The sequence below is a fragment of the Mustela erminea genome, chromosome 3 (assembly GCF_009829155.1).
Source record: "Mustela erminea isolate mMusErm1 chromosome 3, mMusErm1.Pri, whole genome shotgun sequence".
Taxonomy (NCBI): Eukaryota; Metazoa; Chordata; class Mammalia; order Carnivora; family Mustelidae; genus Mustela; species Mustela erminea.
Window position 1 is genome coordinate 132,651,443 of NC_045616.1, and position 21,986 is coordinate 132,673,428.

The window sequence follows — 21,986 nt, forward strand, 5'->3', positions numbered from 1 at the left end:
ATTTAAAAGAAGAGTGCTTCTCCTTATATTATCAAAATTCTATAATGATGGTGTCAAGTTAAACACAAAGAAAATAGTGAAAATGATGAAAAATAATAAAGAAATAAAAAGTTAATAAAAGCTAAATTGCCTGTAATTCTACTATTAAAAATTACTAATATTAGAGTTTTGTATAAATACTTTTTTATTTACCAAACCTTTCCTATCTCATTTTTGTTGAACTTTGGGAATGGGGGCTAGGGAGTGCGGTGAATATCCAGAACTAGGAAAACCCTCTTAAGTTTAAATCAATACGGGGTAACACTTACAAAGTAAGTCACATTATTCTCTTTACAAAGTAAGACTTAAAATGTATGATTTTAGAGTTGGGAGCAGAAGGAGAAGGATGCACAGAACTGAAGAGAGCTCTCAGGGGCAAATCAACTTCCTCAGGGTAAGATGTCCTTGGTTAATATTATTTATTTTTTTTTTTATTTTTATTTTTTTTATTTCCAGCATAACAGTATTCATTATTTTTGCACCACACCCCGTGCTCCATGCAATCCGTGCCCTCTATAATACCCACCACCTGGTACCCCAACCTCCCACCCCCCGTCCCTTCAAAACCCTCAGATTGTTTTTCAGAGTCCATAGTCTCTCCTGGTTCACCTCCCCTTCCAATTTCCCCCAACTCCCTTCTCCACTCTAAGTCCCCATGTCCTCCATGCTATTTGTTATGCTCCACAAATAAGTGAAACCATATGATAATTGACTCTCTCTGCTTGACTTATTTCACTCAGCATAATCTCTTCCAGTCCCGTCCATGTTGCTACAAAAGTTGGGTATTCATCCTTTCTGACGGACACATGAAAAAGTGCTCCATATCACTCGGCATCAGGGAAATACAAATCAAAACCACAATGAGATATCACCTTGGTTAATATTATAATCGTTGCTGCTGTTATTATTTGTTTTGGTTTTCAGGCAACCAAATAAAAGAATATTAGAAAACTTCGCACACCATGACAGTAAAATCATGTCTGCGCTTATCTATTCTTAGGATGAGAAACTCCTCCTCCCTCTATCCCACACCATAATGGGGGAAAGAATAGTTGTAGGAGAATAGTTATGTGAAAATTTTCACATAACTAGCACAGGAAGCTAGGAAAATTCCTAAGAAATGGGAAAACTTGGAGCATGCTTACCACTTGGTAAATGACCACAGCTCTGTTTGAAGAAGGGGGGTAGGGGGATTTGGGACTGGGAGAAGACACTGGAAGAAGTGGGGTATTGGTGGAAGAGAACAGCAGGACGAAAGCAGGGGCTGTATAGACGATTCTCCACTAACCTAGATGACATCCATGTGGGGATCCCTAGAGAGCTGAGAAGTGGCTCTCCATGCTTGCATATGGTGCTTTGGGAGGAATAAGATAGACCAAAGGTGAAAAATTGTTTTTGGCTTCACCCCTATCCCAAACTCACTATAGTTGGAATCAGCCACCATGAACTTAGAGTAGTTGAAGGAGACTTATTAGGGTATGTGTTCACATGACAGAGGGAAAGGAACAGACCACATCTCCCACCTCCACCTGGTCAATCAAAGACATGTAAGACACTTTCACTGTGTTCACTGATGAGGGTGGGGCCAGGATGGAAGCTGTTTTTCATTATTACAAGGCTAGAGGAGCAGTAAGACCTATTTCTATGCTTGTAGCACTTTTATGCCCAGTTGTTTGCTTAGCTAAACTGACTTCTACCCTTACTTCTTATCCCAACTGAGGTGCTTCTCTCTTCCAGAAAGTTTTTTTTTTGTTGTTTTTCAAATTAGGTATTGCTAGTTTGCTCTCTCCCTTTATCTTGCCCACAGTTAGCATGGCACCCTGTGCTACCTCTGTCCCAGCAGTTACAACTTTGGGTTGGAATTGCCTGTTTGTTGTTTGTATTCCCCGACTGAAACATATGAGGACAAGAACTGTTTCTACTATGTGTATGATCACACTTGAGATGTTCAACTCTGTACTGGAAATATATAGCAAATGCTCAGTTTGCTTTGGTGGTTGTATCTATCATTAAAGAATTAATAATAGCAATTGATAATACTTCTATAGTGACTATGATGTGCTAGATTGGATTCTAGAAACCTTGCATATATTAACTCATTTAACCCACACAATGGATAGGTAGTACTTATTATATATAATAGAAAAATTTGGTATAATCTAGTCTGTACACCATAAGTAGATACTATTAGAAAGGATTTAAGTTTTGAAGATAAGTAAACTAAGGTGCAAAGAAGTTAAGTAATTGTCAAAGGTCACCCAGCTTGGAAATGGTAAGGCTAGGATTTCACTTCAGTTAATCTAGTACCTGAATGTGTGTTCTTAGCTACAATATTACACTACTTCTAAACTAAGGAATTCTCTACCTCCAATAATTGGAAACAATATATATTTTTTTCACTTAAAAGAGACTTATAATCCTGGAAAACTCTGAGACAAACATAAATATCCTCTCAAGAATGACTTCAGAGGTCAGAAAAGAAGCAGTTTACGAAAACCATGCTTGCATGCCGGTGGACAGTTATTTTTCTGTAATGAGGTCAAAGGAAATCACTTACCAAATAAGATGAAAGATGTGAAGCAGGCTTGGGTTTTTAAAATATTGTTCTTGACAAAGTGAATGGGTATTGTACCTTGATTGTTAACCTGACAGAGATCCAACAAAGAGGTCAATGGCTCTATGGAACTATATTTTCAAATGATAGCTTCTTCTCTGAGTACAAAGGATAATTGCTGGTGGATGAAATTTCAAGTATGCATCTCCTAGGTATAATTTAAATACATCTAGTCTTAGCCCTTTTCCCCTCTTAGACTGACTATACAATGCACCTGGAAGTATGAATATTGCTAGGTTTAATCTGGGTGTGGATAATGTCCAATAATAGAAGTTGAGGAATTTGGCTTATATCTTAACTTGCCTGTCAATTAACATGGTAAGCTTGGTCACTTTGTTACTTCTTTGTGCCCTAATATTACTCCTTTATAGGTAGCCCTCTGTGACCAAACTAGAGCTTGATCTTTGACCTCAAAGACCTGAAATTGGACATGAGTTCTCCTGTTCCTCCTTTCAACTGCTCAGCTCCTTGCTGAGCAGGAGCTCAGCAGTTAAAGTAGTGGGAAACTAATTCAGCCTTGCTTATACTGTATAGAACTTTTAAAAAAGTTTCATGCAACTTCCATGGGTAAGGTGGGCATTAGGCTTGTTATACAAGGCCTCTAATTTTGTTTCTTTGAGATTCTATTAATTGTATTCTTTTTCTTTTGTTAGTGTTATCTTCTGGTTGATTCAGAGATGATGGTAATATTTCAAACATCTCATTTAAATACGAGCATGTATGGAGGAATAAGAGTCTATTTCTCCTTTCTCCACAATAATGAAGAGACTATTTCAAAAAGTGCCCCAGCTGACTATCTTCCTGTCTTATTGGCTGGGATTGTATTTAATGTCTTCCTAAGCCAATCACTGAGAAGGCAAATGGATTGCATGACCGGCTTAGATTCTGATAGTTTTTGAAGTTTATTAATTGCTTTTGTGAAGAGGCAGAACTCTGATGTTCCCTACTCTGCCATTTTTGGTGATGTCACCTTAGCCTTCTCATAGTCTTAGATTAATTAACATTTCCGTTTGGAGCTGGGGATGCATAGAGTCATTTTTAGAAGAGAGAGAATCCAGATAAATCAAGCTTAGCAAAGAGGAATGGACGACAGTGTTTACTATGAGAGGTGATTATACTGAAAGAGTTAGGCATCATGGAGGAAAGAAGGGGATTATAGAGGAAAGTAATGTCCCCATTTTTGAACCGATGTTAAATATAAGAAATGACAAGTGTCCAAGGGTACTTGTGCATCATAGATGGGTATGGTTATTATGCTGATGATGTGACTGACCCTCCTGGAATAGAGTCTAGTAGAGCAGACTGAGTAGGGAGTTACTGTCATTCAACAGTGGTTAAATCACATTCTCTAGTTCTTTGCTCACACATCATCTTCCTCTGGAGGATCTTCCCTGGCCACCCTGTTTAAACTTGCCTTCCCACTCCTGCCCTGCCTGTCCTCCTTCCCCGCTGCATTCCTCCCCTCCGCACTCAGCACTAGCTCACATTCAAAATGCATTATACATTTACTTGTGTCTTCCCCCACTAGGCTGTAAACTCCTTGAGAACTGGGGTGTTTATCTCTCTTATTTTAGTGCTGTATCTCCAGTGCCAGGAACAGTGTCTGACACATTGTAGGCACTCAGTATTGACTTGATGATCAAATCAATAAACTATCCCTGACATACAGGAAACACTTAAAAAAGGCTGAGCACTGTGATTTAACCAGCCATTCAACTACCGATAACTCCCTACTTAGTCTGCTCTGCTAGTCTCTTTGTTCCAGGAGGGTCAGTCACATCATCAGCATAATAACCATAACCATCAGCAATGCACCAAGTTCCCTTGGACATTTTTTCTGTTGTCTCCATCCTGGTCTTGGGGCCTCCAGTCTAGAATCAGGTTTTAATGGATTGGGGCTCCTTCTTTGTTGTGAGATTTGGTGTAGTGAGTGCAGATCCAGTCTAAAAGCCAGGTCCTGAGCATGGGGTCATGCCTTGTCAACCAGATTTGCTGAGTCCACAGTTTATAAAGCCTTGGGCTCTATATGAAAGCAGTTTTCTTTTTACAAGATTTTATTTATTTATTTGACAGACAGAGATCACAAGTAGGCAGACAGGCAGGCAGAGAGAGGGGGGTAAGCAGGCTCCCTGCTGAGCAGAGAGCCTGATTCGGGGCTCAATCCCAGGACCCTAGGATCACCACCTGAGCTGAAGGCAGAGGCTTTAACCCACTGAGCCATCCAGGCACCACTGTAAGAAAGCAGTTTTATCAACCTCTTTCTATAATCAATGAGGAGGGGAGAATGGACAGTAGGAAGTACTTCTTTGCCAGCACCTGGTTATAAACAGTGAGTCTGGATCCTGTCCCTTGTCTGCTGTGGATTTTAAGACCTCCATCATTATCATTTCAACTGCTCATGCCTATTTCTAGACTATAAATCCTGGAGACTCTGGGCTTTAACCATATTTGCTGCTTTGGGTTTCTGTTCCAATTCTAGTCCATAACAATGTTTATTTTGTTTTGAAGCCTGGTTATATATTTTGGATTTCCTCATTTTACATTCTTCAGTTATTCTTTTGGAGGAAAAGAGATATGCCAAGGTAAGAAGTTAATTCACCATCTTGACTGGAGTTTTCAAATAGATTTTTAGGTAAAAATTTAGAATGCTAGTTGTGTCAGTAAGTTGTGCAACCAGTCAAACCCTAATTTTCTTACCTGGATATCTTAGTCTTCTCGGGTTGCTGTAGCAAAACACTAGGGGCCTTCAACAACAGACATGTATTTTTCACAATTCCAAGAGATGGAAATACCAAGGTCAGGGTGCCAGCAGATTCAGTTCTTGGTGAGAGTCCTCTTTTAGGCTAGCAGATGGCCACCATTTCTCTGTGAGCTCACATGGTCTTGTCTTTGTGCTAGTGCGGAGGGACAAAAAGAGCTCTAGTGTCTCTTCCTCTTCTTAAAAGGCCACTAATCCCATAATGAAAGCACCACCTTCATGACCTCATCCAAATCTAATTTCGTCCCGAAGAGGTTAGTTAGGATGTCCGCATATGACTTTTGGAGGAACACAATCAGTCCATAACATTGGAAAATCACTATATTATTGTTTCTGAGTTTGCTTCGGAACCATGGTTCTAGTAAATTCAATAAGTATATTGATTAAAAAGAGTGTCCACTGAAACAAGTTTGATAAATTCTGTATTAATCCAGATCAAACAGATATTTTCCCTGAAGTTCCTTTTGGAGCCTGAAATGTGTGTGTGCATTGTGTGTTACTTATACGAGATTAAGTATGCATAGTCTCCCAAACTCATTTCAACATGACATTTTTTTCATGCCATGCTTATTACTATAGCCCACAAGAGTATTCTATGGAACAAAATGTAGAAAATGATTCCATACATGCATATATATGAGATAGAGTTTCTATATATGATTTGAGCTTTCAAAATTTGAAAAGCAAAAAAATAATAATAAATAAATAAAAATTTGAAAAGCATTCAATTCTATATCAATACACTCTCCATTCTGACATTCTGTTGTTCTGTAATCCCTATTTCTTATGTTCCATTGATTAAGAAGCAAAACACTTTACAATGACTTTTTATTCATATATTATGCTATTTGTTGATGTTAATAACATATAATGCAATAATGCAATAATAACACATATATATTTATAACACCATTCTTTTTCTAGGTACTCAGAAACCTGCACATAAATGCAAATTCACATCTTCTTCCCATTTTTTGATATGTTTGCCTGTTTCGTGTGTGTTGAGTTTGAGGAGTTCATTGTAGATCCTGGATATCAACCTTTTGTCTGTACTGTCATTTGCAAATAGCAGAGTTGCACTGTTTGAGGTGTTTGAGGTGAAGCTGGGAAATGGGAGTCCTCAGCTTTCCTTTTTGAGGTCAATCCTGACCTTTGAGGAACTTTCTCACCTTCATAGGGCCTGGCTTATATTCTACCATCTGTTGCCTCAATTCCATGCAGAGGAGTCAGGCTCTAATAAGGTAAAGTGAGTTCTCAAAATCTAGGCTAATTAGGACCAGAAGCAGGATTATGGTGAAGATACTCTAATTTCTAGTTCAGTGCTCATTCCCCCACAACACTGGTTTTTCATCTTTTCTAAGCCTTTGAATTAATTTTTTCAAATGAAACATCATGTAGAAACTCTCCATATAAAACAAATAAAGCCCGGCTTCCCTGGTTGAAGGACGAGAGATGGGTCAGATGTCTGGTAGGAGGGCTGAGGGTACTGTGGCTTTGTACACTACTCTCTAGTCTTCCTACGCTGGCCTTTAGTGGCTCAGGGCAGCACTATTTAAAAGTGATACATGAAACTGGGTGGAAACAATGCACCCTGTTCTTCAAGCCAGAGAAGATACCATTAATACACATGTCCTGATACCCTTTGATCTTACCCCTTACAAGAAATCATGGCTCGTAGCTAAAAGAGAAAGAAAACTTTATTTAGCTAAGGGATTGTTATTTGTCAAAGAGCAAAATGGCAAAGTTTATTTTAATTTAAATAAAGAGACCAGAGTTCCTGCAAACCTTACCATTGGAGCTGGCATCAGAGTTGTCACATACAGCAGAAGCAGAAAGAATCCAGCTCTTGGGCCTCAGGGCACAAGCTTCTAGAACTTTGGCCATTATGCGTGTGATTCAGTTGGTGAATCAGAGCCTTTCTGTGATTTCACATAACATAACAAGCACTGGAGGAAGACAGTAGCATTGTTCAGAGCAATTGGTCTCTTATTTGGGTGCTCAACTGAATGAGGAGAAAACACACATAAATATTCCTCATTAATAGCAAAATTATGCCTTTGTGCCAAATTATTCGCACAGAGTTGAAAATGAGTCACACATAACATTCTGTGGATTTTCTGTCTTTCGTTCTTCCTATTTAAGAGAGTGAAGATGAGCTTAGAAATCTGATTACTGTGTTGCCAAGTGAGATGAGAGGGGTAATTGGAGCAAGGACTATTTCTCACAAACTCAGCTCCAAGGTAGACAATGGGAAGGTAACTCCTGTTGGAGGACTGGTCCAGTGCTAGGATATGAGGGGTTTCAAGGTTATTTTTCAGAATCTTCCCTCCTAAGAAAAATGCAAGAAATCCTATCACCAGATACTCTTTATTTGAGAACACAAAACAGTAAACATCAAGCTCTGGCTAGAAGCTACATTTAGAAATATATATATATATATATATGTATATATATATATATATTCATATATATATATGAAATCTACCTAGGTTAAGAACAAATAAACACTTTCCTATTAGAGTCTCTGCAGTATTTTGTTTTGCTTTTATCTAGGAACTTATTTTTCATTAGAAGACCTGCATCTAAACCTATTTCTTTTCTAGTTTGTCTATGCAGGGATTCTATGGAATCGGGAAACACTTTTTACTACTATTCAAAAACAGTCCTTACTAGTTTCGTTTCATTCGTTTGTTCGTTCTTTCCTTTCTTTCTTTCTTTTTAAAAGATTTATGTATTTAGGTTGGGTTATGGACATTGGGGAAGGTATGTGCTATGGTGAGGGCTGTGAAGTGTGTAAAACTGGCAATTCACATACCTGTACCCCTGAGACTAATAATACATTATATGTTTATAAAATTTTTTTAAAAAAGATTTATGTATTTATTTGTTTATCAGAGAGAGAGAGAGTGAGAGAGAGAGCACACAAGCATGGGGCAGCAGGTCAAGGGAGAAGCAGACTCCCCACTGATCAGGGAGCCCAATGTGGGACTTGATTCCAGGACCCCGGGATCATGACCTGAGCTGAAGGTAGACGCTTAACCAGCTGAGTCACCCAGGCGTCCCTCCTTACTAGTTTCTAATCTTCATTCTTTCCATTGTGTAGAAGTTATGGGAAAATAGGTGCAGTGCTCATTGGTTTATTGATTGGTTGATTATTTATTTTGAAGAATATATTGAGCACATTCTATATGTCAGCCATCATACTAGTATCTGAGGAAGAGAAATGAACAAGAGAGACAGTCCTGGCTTTGAATGAGCTTTAAGTCTAGTTGTATACATTCTGTTAATCCACATTTATGAAGTACATTCAGCTTTCGACCTTTTAGTATTTTGAAACAAGAATGTTTGTTCCAACAGTACTGGAAACCTTCAAGATGTAAGATATGCAGTTGGAATTAGTTGTAATGGATGCATTAGGAGTTGAGTAGTAATGCCTATAAAGGTCGTCAGTTACAGCGAGAGATTATGGCATTTAAAAGGAGGGTGATGCGGATAAAGAACAATACCCAGTAATCAGAAAAATTCACTTGCATTTAATTTTGGAATGTATATGACACTTTTTTTTTTTTTTAAGGCAGCAGTTTGTTCTCATTAGAGACATGTACCTTGATTTATTGATTATTTTGATTGGGTTGTATGTGTTCTTTCTGGAAATCCGTGTTGAATATCAGGGAAATCTGCCTAAAAGATGATTAAAAAAAATTTTTGTTAGAAGGAACAAGATGATAAAACTCTGTCATTTTCTCATCTCATGAATGTGTTATAGGGTTGCATATTCAATACATCAGTCTTGGTGCCATGTCCTTGGTCCTTCCTAAGTGAAACTTCTTTACTCATAGTTTATATAGCAGGTCTAGGAGTTCTATGTGACTTCATAGTCTTCCCTACCAAAATCCAGAGACTGGCCCATGACCTATATTTGGCCTGGTGCAAAAAGATGTATAAGCCAAAGAGACTTTTTTTGTTTGGGCCAAATTAGGAAATACAGAGAGAAATGGGAGGCATATCCAAGAACATATAGAGATAATTAAGCTATGTGATTGAAGTAAAAAGGCAGGGTCTGGCTGGAGTTAGAAGAAAGCAAGAATGATTAAGGATAAACATAAGAAGAAGGTGAAAAGAAAAAAAATTAAGAAAATTGGTGATAGGATAGAAAAAGGCAAGCAGAGATATTCGTAACGTAGCAGGGCAGGGTATCCATAAAGTCGGAAAAGAGTATTATTTCGTAATGCATTGTGATGCAATACCAATAATATGTTTGGCTGTATTTATAGACTCCGTGTCTAGGCTGTAGGTGAAGATTTCGTAGCCTGGCTCTACTATGGATCCTACTCTAGTTACTTGACTTTTCCTAGATTACTGTGTATTTGTATTTACATAGTATACCTCACCATCCCCAGCACTGCTTTATTACTTGGGGTAACTAAAGTGAGCCGTCTTTTCCTTGCAACCAGAAAACTCTTTGAGGGTGGAGCACATTTCACAATGGGCTTATATGCTTTCTTTGAGTTTTCTTTGTTCTTACTTTTCTTGTGATCTGTGAAATACTTTGGCTCCTAGAATTTTTCTTAATGTTGCACTTCGATTAGTGCTTTTTTCCATGTAAATATTTCTACCACGTTATAAACTCCAGTGTTTGATTTAAACCATAGATTTGTATTTACGGCACGGAAAACAAACTGTTCAGTTTACTTCTGTCCATCTAATAATAACTGTAATATTATCATGCTTGCCAAAACCTCCATTAAAGACATATGCCTTGAGTCATTGATTCCAATAATAGGAAAATGCACCATTTCCCAGCAACTGGAGATTTGATGTTGCTTTTGAGGAGGGACAAAAAGGATCCCACCAAAATATTTATGTAGCATGGGAACTCGAGGAAGGCCTCAGTAGTAGACACAATTCTAGTATCCCCAGTAGAACAGTTTTGTTTTTGAAAGGGTATAAGTTGGCTAACTAATAGAACATGATATAGATGGATGAGACCAGTAACATAGAATAAAAGTCAAAATTTAAGTTACATAAACTTGAAGAACAGGGGCATGAAGAAGAAAGACAAAAATAAAACAAATTTCAGACTAAGATTAGTAATAGTGATAATAATTAAAGAATAGCAATAAGAGTTAAACCTAAACTTTAATTTGGGTAGCCTGGGCAAGACAGAAGCTAGATGATGATGTAGTTCTCATTGCTTGACAATAGGATATACAATACATTAGCTTATTAAAAGAAACAGCTTTTTCCTGTTGTGTTGATCTCAGGTGAATGTATCATGAGGTTTTTATACAGACAGCATTGAATCTCAAAATTATGAATCTCAGCATATAAGCAGGACACCAAGTCTGTTAAGTATATTAAAACACAAAATTATGCATTAAATAGCATACTTAAAATTAAAAATCCATATGGATTACACAGTCAGTAGTTTTTTACATTGGCCCTTGGTGAAGGTCAAACTCTTAAAGATAAACTTATGGAGGCTTGGGGTGGACATCGAGTGATATCTTCAAGATACATTGCTGTTATGTTCTTTCTTTGGGTACAGAGTAAGACTTATTCCCCTCTAATACCAATGGGTTGAATATAAGACTCACTTAAAATATAGAGGACTAGATCATATGACAGTTCTGTTTTTAATATTCTGAGGAACCTCATACTAATTTCCATCAGGATCTCAGGGGCGCCTGGGTAACTCGGTTCAACATCTGACTCTTGGTTTCTGCTCAAGATGTGATCTTAGGGTCCTGGGATCAAGCCCAAAGCCAGGCTACTTGCTCATCATGGAATCTGCTTGTTTCCTTCTCCCTCTGCCCCTCCCCCTGCTCATGTAAGTGTTCTCTCTCTCTTCCTCTCTCTCATTCTCTCTTGAATAAATAAAGCATTAAAAAATATATAGAGAGGACTAAAAAGCATCGTAGGCTTCTGATAGAATAAGTTTGAAATGATTGGTGGTATGCATAATAAGTGAGAGTAGGAAATTGAGGATTCAAGGATCCTGTGAAACACATTGCCCTCTTCTGACTCCCCTTCAGTCTGTCCTCTCTCTTCCTCTCCTCCCTATCTTCCTATCCCCCCTATCAAATTCTTTTTGAGGCTAGTTTTAATCATGTGCTGGTCATATTAAAAATTAAAAACAAAGTGGGAATAATCATCATCTTCTCCAGAACCTGCTCATCTTCCTGTATTTCCCCCCTTAGGCCAGAAATGTCTCATCTTTTTTCTCCTTCTTTCTAATAGTATACAATCCATTAGATGCCAAGACCTTCATCCTGCCACATTAATAATTTTCAAATCCATTTCATTCTATCTCTTTGCTGCTATATTTATTATGTTGATTTTATTATTTCTCAACTAGATTATTGTAAACCTTCTAAATCATGTTCAATTAAGTTTTCATATAGTTCTAGAATGATCTTTCTAAAATGCCAATTTTGTGTTCTGCTTATAACCATTCAACACCCCCCTAAAATATTAGACATGAAGCATAGCAGACAATGCTCTAAATCACCCAGGCTTTGCTTACAACCCAGACATATTGTGATATTCTCATATAAACTCCTGTTAACAGGGGACATCATGCTAGGTACCAGTTGGAGCCAGAACATCCCTGAGGATTCACATTACAAGGAAATGTTAGCCACACATTTTTTTTTTTTTAAGTTGACTCCATGCCCAGCATGAAACCCAATGCAGGGCTTGAACTCATGACCTTGAACTCAAGAGTCAGATTAACCAACTAAGCCACCCAGGTGCCCCAAGCCACATATTTCTTACACAAACACCTACTCACCATTTTGGGGGAGATATATATAATTGGATTTAATTAATATTAAATTATAAATGAGACATTTTATCTCTTTTTTTCCGCTCCTAATCAATGTCTTGGCCTAAAGGTAAAGACATTATTTAAAGAAAAATTTAGAAATTAAAATGTCTATGTATATTTGAATGGTAGTATGATAACGTGATTGAAATTTTGTGACCTTGTTGCACGCAAAGTAAGAAAAAATTATTTTAAAAAACACACTTTAGTTATAGGGACTATTTACCAGAGTGTGTGCAAAAAAAATTCTATAAATGGGGTCACCATATTACAGAAGACTTTCAACAAGTACTTTTTTCTTCCCAGGACCTCATACCCATTGTTTTCCCCTCTTCTGTTGCATGCTGTTGTTTTTATTATGCTTAGTATTAGATTTCGCTTCTTCAACGAAGATACCAGAGAGCATGTCATTTCTGGAAACCAACATTTTACTCTTGTCCTTCTGCTTTTCATCCTACTGATCTTTGCCAGGAGTCCATGGTTGCCTGGTGTAAGAAAACATCATAATTTCTCATTAATATTTGGTCCTATCCTCCCTGCTAATCAGGTTAGTATTGCTGAGAATTCAAAAAAGAACAGAAGCCCAGTAAGAAGGAATAAATTGATCCTCAGGCATAGTTCTAAAAAGCTGCCCAGGAGCAGTAGTTTGCTGGATGAAATAGGAGATCATGTAGATTTATGTGGAGAGTATAGCTCCATCAATTAAACTAGTCTATACTCTAGGCTTCTGGAAGGCAGAGAACATGCTCTTAGCCCTTTAGCACCTTGTCTATAGCAGGCTCTCACATTTGTTGATTGTTTCGAAGATAAGCAAATTCTGAAATGACATTTTTTTTCTTTTCTGTTCTTTCCAAATTCACTTACTGCTTTGCAGAATGTGCTTCCTGAATGGAAAGCAATCTGTACTGCATATGCTCAAATGGGCTGTTGTAACTCTGGAAATAAGTTTTTGATCTCCTATCTATCGTTCAGAGGGTATTATTATTATTGTTGTTGTTACTACTAGTACTACTACTACTATTATTATTATTATTATTTTAAAGTCATCGATCACAGTACTAGTACTACTACTACTACTACTACTACTACTACTACTATTATTATTATTTTAAAGTCATCGGTCACAACATGCTTGTTGAATGCTGAAGTATGGTATTTGACACTGGACTGTAGTATTACTCTGGGCTATATATGTGACTCTAATGGATAAAACTAATTCAGGTAACAAAGCTACTTGTGACTCAGGTAAATGAGAACCTAGAGCAAAAACAGTTACATTGAAATCAAAGCCAGTGCTGCCGGTCACCATGACTACTAAATATATTCTAGAACAACTGTGACTGTTGCAATAACTCCATAAAATACAAGCCAGCTGAAAAAGGAGATTCTTTTCCACTAGGTGTAGTATTTTTAGACAGATGGCATTGTGTAGATATTTATAGCATTATAAATTCTCTAATATTGACAGAACATGTTATGTCCATTCTTACTGTATTTGTTCATGTGATCTCTCTAATGAAACTAAGTTTTTAAGAGTGAATGAAAACCTATCTATTGCTTACATTCTTTCTGGAACTTGCAACACAAAGATATAAATTCCAAAAATAGCAGTCAAGATAATTGTCCATAGAAGTCTTATCTTGCAACTCAGTTCTTTGAATTATTCCTGGGAAATAGATGGCTGGGCACACCTTGAAATCCTATTCAATCTGGCAATATAATTGGAACCACTTTAGTTTTATTACTATTTATCCATTATTTGTAAAATTATAAGAGCTGTTACTTATTTGTTGAAAATGCCTCAGGGGTGCCTTCAAGCTTAGTCAGTTAAGCATCTGACTCTTGATTTCAGCTCAGGTCATGATCTCAGGCCAGAGGAATTGAGCCCCGCGTCAGGCTCTGTGCTCAGTGCAGGGTGTGCTTAGGATTCTCTTTTTCCCCCCTTTCTCTGCCCTTCCCTCTGCTTATGTGCTCTCTAAATAAATAAATAAATAAAATCTCAAAACAGGGAAGAAAAGAAAAGAAAGTGCCACAATATAACCCAATTGTCATTTATCTATCTATCTATCTATCCATCTGTCATTTATCTATCTATTTATTTATAACTAAGCTCTATGCCCAATGTCAGGCTTGAACTCATGACTCCGAGATCAAGGGTCACATGCTCTACTGATCGAGCCAGCTAGGTATCCACCCACCCAGCTCTTATATTTTAGTCTAATTAAAATGTGTTCTGATACTGAGACCTGCTTGTTTTGTTTACCATCTGGAAGCAAGCAATGTGAAGAATCATGGGCCTTTTGTTTGTTTCTTTTGATTCGTTGTTATGTTTGTTCCTAATTGCCAGGTCATCCCTAATATGTTGTCCTTACAGAGGGTATGGTCGCTTGGTAGAGGAGCAATCCTTGGAATTGAATTTCTCAGGAATCTCTTTGAATGGTTTTTTGTTGTCCTGAAGTAAAAGTAGATGCTACCATAAGCAAAATGTGTAATTTTTGGTCTTTGCATCTGAAAATGTCAGAGCTAATGGAGAATAGTTTGGAATGAAAATACAGTGTGTTGAATTGGATATGAAACATGCAGCAGGCTGCTTTTTTTTGCTGTTATTCCAGTCATAAGAAAATGGCATGTGCTCAAAGTCATCTGGTTTTCTGCAACAAATTCTTTGATGCACAAAGGACCGTGGGGTTGATGTAGGGTTGTATGGAGCTTGTAAGAAAATTCTTCAAGTCATTTTCCTCTTGCATCAATGTATTGTTTAATCATAGCCTTTTTTAGATCTAATAAGGGCCAAGAAAGCTATTCTCTGATAGAATAATGAGGAAAGAACATTGACTCACTTCCTGGTTTTCAACTGGTAAGAATGTTGCTAAGCCAAAGTAGATAATTTCTAGAGGATTCAATAAGTACTTAACTTTTCATGGTGACATTTTAAGAGTCTAGCATCTGTTTGGGAGGAAGAATTTATTCTAACCTTTAAGGTCCTTCTAGATGGACTAAGAATCAAACTGACACAAGACAGATTAACAGAGAAAATCAGATTAATAGTGTAGGTGTGGGGAATGCACACAGACATGGTAAATTCCAGAGGCAGGCAGGCAACATGATGCTTGCATAATTTTAGGAGAGGGATAGGAGTCTAAGGATAAAAAAAAAAAAAAAGAGAAAGACCATTAACAGGAAGATGAAAGGTATTTAGAAAACAAAGTTTATCTTGTTGTGTAGATAAATTTCTTTCTTTTTCTTTTCTTTTCTTTCTTTTTTTTTTTTTTTGTTAAAGGTTATTGTTTATTTATTTGAGAGAGAGAGAGTGAGAGAAGGCACAAGATGGAAAAAGGTAGAGGGAGAAGCAGACTCTCCATGGAGCTGGGAGCCCCATGTGGGACTCGATCCCGGGACTCCAGGATCACAACAGAAGCTGAAAGCAGTCGCCTAACCAACTGAGCCACTCAGGCACCCATGTAGATAAACTTCTTAGGTAAAAAGGAATCTCTGTTAATACTTCTGTATGTGGTAAATCAGGCAGTTGAGGGGGAGATAAAGAGATTTCCCAAACTGTTGGGTTTTCATTAAAAATAGTGTTAATTCCAAATAATGTTTTTAATTCCAAATAATGTTCAAACCAAAAAAGCCCATCTTGGGGTGACCTGCCTTTGGCCCCTACACATCTAGAGAATAGATTAATAGATTTATTTTAAATCTTTTTAAGATTGATTTATTTATTTTAGAGGGAATGTGCAAGTGGGGGGAAGGGCAGAGGAGGAAGGAGAAAGAGAGAAGCAGACTCCCTGCTGAGTGGTGAGACCAATACAGGGCTCAATCCTAGGATCCCAACATCATGATCTGAAATCAAGAATTGGTTACTCAACTGACTGAGACACAGAGGCACCCCAGATTTATTCTAAAGTAATCAATAAATAGGAAAGAACAGTCTGATCTCTTGTCTTCTTTTATGCCAAATTTCCCTGGCCTTTTTCTAATTCTCTGATCAACCTACTGTGTATTTTTTATCTTTTCCTCTGAATCTTTTAGTGTTCACTCAAGTTCTCCTTTTTGGTCTTTTTCTCACTCTATTTTCTTAGCAACTCTTACCACTTCAAGTATCCTAAATGATTTGGAAACTAGAATTAGTCCCAACAAATTTCCTTGTGGTCTAGACCTGCAAAATATCCATGTGTACTTACTGTATACGAGGTATTGCATTAACAACTGTACACGCACAATGTCATTTAACTCTTGGAACCACCCCCAGGAGGGAGATACTATTATCATCTCCATTTACAGGGGAGGAAACAAAAGTTTGACCATATCACACAGTCTGCATAGGGTTACTCAGATAGTGAATGACTATGCTGGGTTTAAAATCCTGACAATTTGATTATAAAGTAAGTGCTTTTCAACCACAGAGACCTGCCTATCAGATGCTAAGCATCTTCCCTTGAATCTCCTATAATCCTCTTAAAGGCAATATATAAATCTGCTTCCCCTTTGGCAATTAATTTGTGCATCCAACCGATAAGAAATTTATTAAGCATCACTGAGAGCCAGACTGAAGCCTGTGCATGGAGGATGAAATGTTGAACAAAACAATAGTGGTCCCTGTATTTATAGCATTTATTATTTAGAGAGGAGAAATCCTCATTAATCACATTATTATGCAAATAGACAATTAATTCCAAGCTAGAATAACCACTAAGAGGGGTAATTGTAGTATGCTGTGAGAGCATCTCACAAGAGAACTGCCTTCTTTGAGGGGAAGTAGGGAAAGGGACTGCATGAAAGGCTTCCCTGACCAATTACCATTTAAGCAAAGATCAAAAGAATGCGTAACAGTTAACTAGGCAGAAGATGACATCAGACAGAAATTACATTTGCAAAGGCCCTGAGGTGGGAGGGGTTGGGCCAGCCCAGCATAATAGAGGAACTGGAAAGAAGATTGGTATATCTGGGGAAGTGGCAAAAGTTGCAGATGTAGACTAGGTAAGCAAGGACAAGGCCACGTAGGTCCCTCTAAGATGTATTTTCCTTTTATGACCAGTGAAAAGTTGTTAGGGGGGCTCGGTCCTTGTAGTGAAAGAATAACACTTAAGCTTTGAAAATATCACTGTGGCTGCTGTTGATAGAGTGAATTGGAGGGGAAAAGAGTAGATATAGGGGAACCATGAGAAAGATATTTCAGTGGTCTAGCTAAGAAATGGTACTATTTTCTCTCATTACTGTTGTATAGGGAAGGATGGCAGCCTTGGAGATCAAGAAAAAAAACACCCAATTATACCTTACCATTTAATCAGCCATCTTGGAGTCATCTCAACTTCAGTCTTTTTATCCTACTTCTCTTATCCAATTATTCTGTTGATTTTACCTCATTGTCTTTTGTATCTTTTCCATTTGTTTTTGACATTTGTGGAAGACATTTGTCTTTGGGGCTGTCCATAACTGTTCCTGCCGTTTATTCTCCTTCTTAATGCAATTACAGCCATTTTGCACTCCCAAGCTCTGCCCAGGCTGGTGCCTGCTACCAGGACGTCCATATGATCCCTTGGATCTCTGCAGCATGCCTTCAGGCTAGCAGTCCCTTGAGGCCCTTGCTTGAACCTATTTTCTATTTACATTACTTGAATATAGACCAGAAGGGGAAGGTAGAATTGCGTGCGGCATTACTTCAGGCTTGGCCTATGAGGGAAATGATGGTGCTACTGACTAAAAGAAGGGTGATCAGATTTTTGAGGAACTTGATAAATTTAGTATTCAAATGTGTCAGATCTGAAATATTTATAGAATACATAGTGGACAATTGAAAATATGGTTTGGAGCTTGTAGAAAAGTCTAGTGGTGAGACCTAAAAACAAAAGTAGCTGTAGAAATCATGAGTTTATGTAAATTTACCAGAGAGAAGTGTACAAATTGAGGAGGGGGTTGGGGATGGAGCTCAGTGGGACTCCCACTTGGGAAAGGGTAATGAAAGAAGAGAGCCCTGGAAGGATATTGATGAAGAGCTGCCAGAGAGGTAAGAGAAAACCAGGAGAGGTGGCCTTGTTGAAACCATGGAAGGGGAGAGTTTCAAGAAAGACAGAATGGTCACCATGTAAATGGTATCAGTTGTGTTGCCTGCTCAACAGAGTTTGGTCTACTTGGGAATCACCTCTCCACTATCCCATGTATTCTTTTCTTTTCTTTTTTTTTTTTTTAAAGATTTTATTTATTTATTTGACAGAGAGAGATCACAAGTAGGCAGAGAGGCAGGCAGAGAGAGAGAGGGGGAAGCAGGATCCCCACTGAGCAGAGAGCCTGATGTGGGGCTTGATCCCAGGAACCTGGGATCATGACCCAAGCCAAAGGCAGAGGCTTAACCCACTGAGCCACCCAGGCGCCCCTATCCCATGTATTTCTAATGGTAATGTCAATCCCAGTGTTCTGCCTGCATGCTGACACAAGGTAGATATGAAACTCAGATCTAATTTTCCTTTTCACAGGGACTGGTTCAAATTATTAGGAATGTGGTGGAAGCAGAGCCTGAATTCTTTCATGTGAGAGTGGTTTCCCAAATTGTGTTGATATTGTTTTTTGTTTTGTTTTGTTTTTTTAAGCCACAACAAAAACCCTTATGGGCATATAAGCCAGCTGTCCTTTATAAGTGGGTTACAGGATACAGATTCTAGAATCTACCACTTGATAATTAACCTTAATTTTCCTGGTGAGATTTTAATATGAAACTAAATGATGAGTTAGTTTAAAAAAAAAAGGAACATTTTGAATATATTCTTAAATATGAAGTATCTGAATATCGGGTTGAGTGACTCTTAATGCCTGGGACTCTCCTTTCAAGAGATATATGTTATAGTAATATTAACACTTTAAAGTGATACCATTATAATAGGAAAAAGAAATGGTTGTTCATATAAAAGACTTTTTTTTCAGATCTAATGAAAATCTAGGATTGGTCCTCATGCCAAACTATGATATTCATTTCACCAGATTGTCTGTCAACCTCAGACTATCTCATTAACCATCTTCAGTCATGAAAGAAAATGTCTTTATTCTTGATGGATTATTAGAGAGATAATACCAACCTACATTCTGAATATTTCACACTTGGGACTTTTATAATTTGTTTCTCTAAGGGAAAATCTTGCAGTCACTCTTATGGAATCGTAACTATACTTCCTTTCTACCTACTCCTTAATCTGAAAGTTGAAGAGCATCATAGACTTTTACATTAGAAGGATTCTTTAGAGATCATCTAAAATTTGAATCCACTTCTTTTTAAAGATGAAGACAATGAGGCTGAACTGTTCAAATTCACTCACTGGGAGGCCTGTCAGGTACTTGTACCAGTTCTCAGTCCAGTCTCACCTTGCCATGCTGGTCTAGGATTATCCCTTCTTAAACATCAAAGGGGGAACAACCAGCCTCTGACCTAAAATGACTAGAGTGGCTTTGTTATTAAATGTTTCGAGCTGTAAGGTTAAGTAGGGGTTCACATAAATAATGTGGTTAGTACTTTCTTGTGACCATGTGCTTTGTCTCTTCATAATTGGGAAGTGAACAATTGTTTGCAGCAGCTAAGGAGACCCTGTTCTTTATAAATGCTATGCGACAGCTGCACAGTATCACTCTTGCTCTTGAAAGTTTATGAAGTAAAGCAAACTACTAAAATAGCATTAACTTTGTTTATGAGAATTATTTTTGACTATTTGTATATTTCTGAACAAGATTAGTAGCCTTTCAGACTTCTGACCTGAGACTGTTCTTTTTACAGCCACTATTATGAATGTGGTGCACTGTCCTATCTGTGGCCCATTAATAATGGGATTATGAAGAATGGTCTGATATGTCCAGTTTACTTCAGTGTACTCCTGCAGACTTCCCAGGAGTACCTGGAGGATACATTAAAATGTGATTTTGGATGCCAGTTCAGTTGACTTCATGAAATGTCCACAAGATAAGTACTTCAGGAGCTTTAGCACATTTAATTCTATCATGCAGATAACATGGCCAGCATTGGCAGTGATCCCATAATATCATGACCTGATGAACTAGAAAAGGGTTATTATGTACCAGATTTAAGCACTGTCAAGTTGTAGTGGGCTCTGTCGTACACAGCCTGATCCCCTTTAATGAAGGGCTTATTCAGAGTGCAGTTAGCAGACATCCTTCAGCTGTCAGCCCCTTCAGAGATTACTTGTTATAGGTAGCCATCTTGCACAGGGTCATACCCTTCCCCAGTTAACCCATGCCTAATGATTGACAGAGAATAAATGTCTGATTATCTTGGTCCAACTCAGGACAACTCAGGGACCTTTTCTAGTTTCAGAGTTCTCCATTGCATTGGCCAAAGCTCTCTTTGGATGGTCACTGTAGTTTGACTTTTCTTTTTGCCTATTTATACTCTACTTCTTCCCTTACACATATATCGATCCCTAGGGCATGCAAAACTATCTCAGAGTTGGCTTCCTGGGAAATTCAACCTGGGACGTAAATATTTGCCTTTTTCCTATTAACTGAAATGTATTGTCCAACATCATATTTTTTTTGCATGTTGGGCAGTTCCAGGCTTTGGAAAATACATTTTTAAAAGTAAACCTGTTTTTTTCTGGATGATGGAAAGTAGTGTAGAAGCAGAAAGGATGGAAAAAACAGGCAGCATGGAATGCCTCTGTATTTTATTAAAGCAATTGTCCCCACATACTAGGTGGAGGGAGGGGTGTCTTGGCCTGCCTGCAACAGGTTACAGGCTCACTTGAGGGGCAAAGGACCCTAAACAGGAATAGATGGAGGTCATTCTGCAATTTTATTCCAGCTTTTTATTGGTGAAGTCAGATGACTGTAGGTAGAACAAGTGGGAAAGAGATCTGCTGGTCAGTTTCTAACTGCTGTTGCCACTTTGCTGCTTTGATTAGTGGTTCCAGATTAAAGGTTAAAATTTGCACTTCCTAAGCTACCATTTCTCTTGTTCATTTATTGTTTTTAGTAAGTAGAAATATTTATCATAGGTACTTTTGTTAGCATATAGCACTAGGTATTTAAGAAAGACTAGAGGTAAGAAAAAAGCAGCAGTTTTCAAAAGATACAAGACATGTAGGAATTCTTTTCACTTGGAATTAGCCCATAAATGCATTGCTTACTATGTAAGGAATAAAAGTTTGATGAATTAAAGTAATTTTGTGAACAATTTTGAATCTGAAAAAAGATGTGAATTTAACCCAAAGCCTCAACTCATCAATAGTTTTTCAGGGATGTCACTTTTAGAAGGAAATAGGGAATAGTAGCAAAATAAACCATTAAGAAATTTGTTCAATAAAAAATTCCAATTTCTCACTTTGTCTTGGAGCTAGTCTATATTCACTGAAATGGTTTTGAAGAATTTGCATCTACATGGTCAATGCTGTAAAATTACTGGTTTGCTCAGACTCCTGGGAGAAAAAATTTCTGTATTTAAATTGATAGCCCTGGCTCAGGTAAGAGCTTTAAGTAGTAAAGACTGACTCATTTATGTTTATAAGAAAAAAAACAAGTTAGCATAAACATTAATGAATGAAAGAAAAATGGTTTCTGATTTATTCTCTTATTAACAGGAAAACTGAATTAACAAGAAAAGTCTGCACACTGAGGGGTCTTGTTGAAAGTTTCATTAACCATATCTATTCTAATAGGGGCAAAAGGGCCTCTGAAAGAGCTCTTTCCTCAGAATCAAATTCAGATCTAAGAAAATTGCCAAAGGAATATCCCTCTGAAGGGAAAAAGTCTTT

General features: G+C 37.7%; 1 long non-coding RNA gene and 1 pseudogene across 1 annotated transcript in view; one reads left to right on the forward strand and one right to left on the reverse strand.

Moving 5' to 3' along the window:
- The window catches only part of LOC116586951, a 48,725-nt gene extending 41,449 nt beyond the window's left edge, over positions 1-7,276 (reverse strand). The window contains exons 1-2 of the long non-coding RNA XR_004284222.1: positions 7,202-7,276; positions 5,351-5,547 (exon numbers count right to left, since the gene is read on the reverse strand). This is a non-coding gene — a long non-coding RNA (uncharacterized LOC116586951). The remainder of the gene's footprint in view (positions 1-5,350; positions 5,548-7,201) is intronic.
- The window catches only part of LOC116586948, a 250,271-nt pseudogene that overhangs the window by 56,176 nt on the left and 172,109 nt on the right, over positions 1-21,986 (forward strand).